Consider the following 3,559-nt stretch of genomic DNA (forward strand, 5'->3'; position numbering starts at 1 on the left):
TTTTTGTTTTTAGAAGGTACTAGGAACGAACCCAGGACCTCATGTGTGGGAAGCCAGCGCTCAACTGCTTAAGCCACATCTATTTCCCATGAGCTGCTTTTAAGATCAGTTATTGGGAAGTGGATGTGGCTCAACTGATAGAGCATCTGCCTACCACATGGGAGGCCCAGGGTTCAAACCCCGGGCCTCCTGACCCAGGTGATGAGCTGGCCCACGCACAGTGCTGATGTGTGTAAGGAGTGCCCTGCCACGCAGGGGTGTCCCCCACATAGGGCAGCCCCACATGCAAGGAGTGTGCCCCATAAGGAGAGCCGCCTAGTGCAGAAAAAAAAGTACAGCCTGCCCAGGGTGGCACCGCACACACGGAGAGCTGATGCAGCAAGATGACGCAACAAAAAGAGACACAGATTCCCGGTGCCACTGACGAGAATAGAAGCGGACACAGAAAAACACACAGCGAATGGACAGAGAGAACAGACAACTGGGAGAAAGGGGGAGAAATAAATTTTTAAAAAGATCAATTATTCAGGACTTTGCAGAATGGAAGATGGAGCCGAAGTCCCTGGAGTATTTTGAAGTAAACATCAGATTATAAATGAAAAGCTCTTTATAAATAGGCCTGCGGAGTAGGTCAGCGTACCTAAGGGGACGGGCCGGACGTCAGCCCAACTCATCTTCCGGAAAACGACCGCAGCGGCCTCTGCCTGCGTATTCCCGCTGGGAAGGCTTTGGGAATCGTGGGGGGTGAAGCTACTGTCTCCAAGAGTCTAGCGAGAAGCTTCTTCTCTAGTGACCAGCGCTCTTCATGGGCATGTAGTGGGGAGGAGATGCTCTGCTCCGCCTCCCATTTCCACCCTGTGAACTTGAACCCTGAGGGTCACCACAGGCTCCTGAGGATGTGCTGGGTCCCACCCAGACCCCCGCCCAGAGGAGGGGGGATGGTGCACCCTGAGCGGGAGCACAGCGGTGGCCTTCGGGGTGCAGGGAGCCCTCTGGGGCTGGCTTGCCAGGCCCTCACTTTAAACCATCCCGGGGGCCCTTCCTGGACTGGCCCGGGGCACAGTTTAGACCAGGGGCTCTTAACCAGGGGTGTGGAGTGTGAGTTGAAATTCAGAAAGGCCTGACTTCGTGGGGACGTGTTGGTGCGGGCGTGATGTATTTATTAAATACTACACAGTAGCGTGTGGGCTTGGTAAGGGACCCGTGGTTTTCACTTGTCCCTGGAACAGAAAAGGTTAAGCACCCCTGGTTTAGACTGAACAGGGACTATCTGCCAGGGTGTGAAACTCACCCCAAGGGTGTTAACTTCAGTTAACTTAACCGAAGGGTGTGAAAGCTTAACCCCTTCGGGAATTCTTAACCCCACGAACAGTGTAAGATTTATAATTAGATTCCTTACTAGTCTACATTTCCAAAGCAGGTGGGTGCACACTTCCTGTAGGCTACACCTGCTTTCTCCTCTTTGCTTCCTCATCCTAGAAAACCGAGAAACGGAGCCCATCCGGAAACACCCTCTTACCAGCCTGCTGTGGGTAGAAAGACTTGCCGAGGTCCTGCTTGATGAACAGAGGTTAGTCATCATGTGCCTGATATTTGAACATCCGTCTTCGGCGCTCACACACAAAATCCGCATAGTTCTGAATTAAAAACTAATACACGCAATGAAATTATTACCTCATGTAAAAGTATATTCAATAAGCAGGAAATTTTCTCCTCTTGCAGATTTTTAGGCTACCTCTTCAGAGGCAACCAGAATGTCCTTCCAAATATTTTTCTCTGCAGTTAGAGAGATATCTATGTGTCGGTGAATACGCACGTGTTTTTTACACACGTGGGAGAATGCCACAGCCAGTATTTGGGATGTTGCTTTATTAATAGCACACTCATACTGAGTGATCTAACTCATTTTTTAAAAAATTCCCCATGCGACAGGTCCCACGGCGAACCTCTTGAACATGTATCTCTTATCCTGAGTGCAAGCGTATTTCTCAGGTACATTCCTAGTAGTGGAATTAGTGGATCAAAGGGCTAGGACTTCTTTATTCTGATAGATATTGACAAATTGCCCTCTAAGGAGAGCGTGTCGATTTATAGTCTGCTTCTCTGTGCTCTCACCAGAGCTGAGCATTTTCAAACGTTCTCATCTTTACAAGATGTGCAAGGAAGCAAACGGTGTCCCAAGGGACCTTCAGGCTTCCAGTCTTGCTTCCTTCCGTTCACTCTTTACCCTGCAGGTAGTCATCGTTCTCACGGGTGGACTGACTTCCGTCGCTCTGCTGTACAAAATTTTTTCCATGGCTCCTTGTCGTCCTTGGGGTCAAGTCCCTGTTTCCTTAACTGGCCCTCCGTGTTCCTGCTTCTGCTCAGGGCACTGTGCCATCTCCTCCCTCTCCTGGCCGCGCACTCCTCTTTCTTTGTCCGGCTGGACTGCGCCACCTTCCTCAGCGCCTCCTGGGCCTCGACTTGCGCTCGTTCTGCCTGGGGACTCTCTCCCTCTCCTGCCTTTCTTGCTTTGGCTCACTCCTACCCGTGTTCAGGTTGCAGCTGAGATGTGGCGCCCACTGGATTATAATGGGGATCCACCTGGCAGCCTCCACAGGCCCCTGTACATCACAGGCCCCTGTACATCATGCTTTAATTATATAACGTTTGATACATACAAAACAATGTATGTAACATGGCTGAAGCATAATCACAAAGGTATCCCCCCTCCTTAGAAGCAGATGGCTGCACCCACTGTAATGCGGGCTTTTTTGGGGTCTAACCTGACCGTGGTGATAAGCCAGGGCTGAGCAGAGCGTTTACGGGGCAGACTTTCCATACATATTTTAAAGTTGAACTTAATAATAAGCAGAAAAGGAGATCCTTAAAAGAAAAAATTTTTAAAAAGCCAGGCTCCCAAAGGACAGGTCAGGTACTAAGAATTTCCCATCCGTTCGCCCTGGACTTTGGGTGGTTTTTCCAAGGTCAGAGATAAGTTTGTACAGCCCAAGCTTCTTCCTCTGACTCCATTTGTGAGCTAGGCTGAACAGGTCCTTTTTCTTTTTTTTTTTGGCTGTTGTTCATTTTCATTTTCATATTGCAGATCAGCAAGGTCAGTTTCAGGTTGACCAGCATTTTACCTTCATGCTGGAATTGGAATCCACTGACTCTTACAGGGTACTAAGTAGATTCAGCTCCTGTCCAAAGCTAGAAATGTCATTCTTGACACTGATTTTACAAAGCAAATGCTACCACCACCCACTTGAATTAAATAAGGAAACGTATCACTCATGGAATGTAGATCAAGATATTCATAGTAACGTTAATCTAATGAGGGTTGACCAGGTGCCAGGCCTGCAGCCTTCCTTGCTGTCTTCACCATTATCCTGCAAAGGCAGGGAGCTTTATTTCCACTTTCAGATGAGGACCTTGAGGTTGACAGGGTAAGGGGTGGAATCGAAGCCCCTGAGCTTGGAAGTGACAGAGCCAGAAGGAATCCAAGTCTTCATCTCCCCAAGTGCTTTCACCCACGTTACGCTGCATCCCAGACAATGGCACAACGAAAGAAATGGCACAA

This window comes from Dasypus novemcinctus, chromosome 22 (assembly GCF_030445035.2).
Source record: "Dasypus novemcinctus isolate mDasNov1 chromosome 22, mDasNov1.1.hap2, whole genome shotgun sequence".
NCBI classification, from domain to species: domain Eukaryota; kingdom Metazoa; phylum Chordata; class Mammalia; order Cingulata; family Dasypodidae; genus Dasypus; species Dasypus novemcinctus.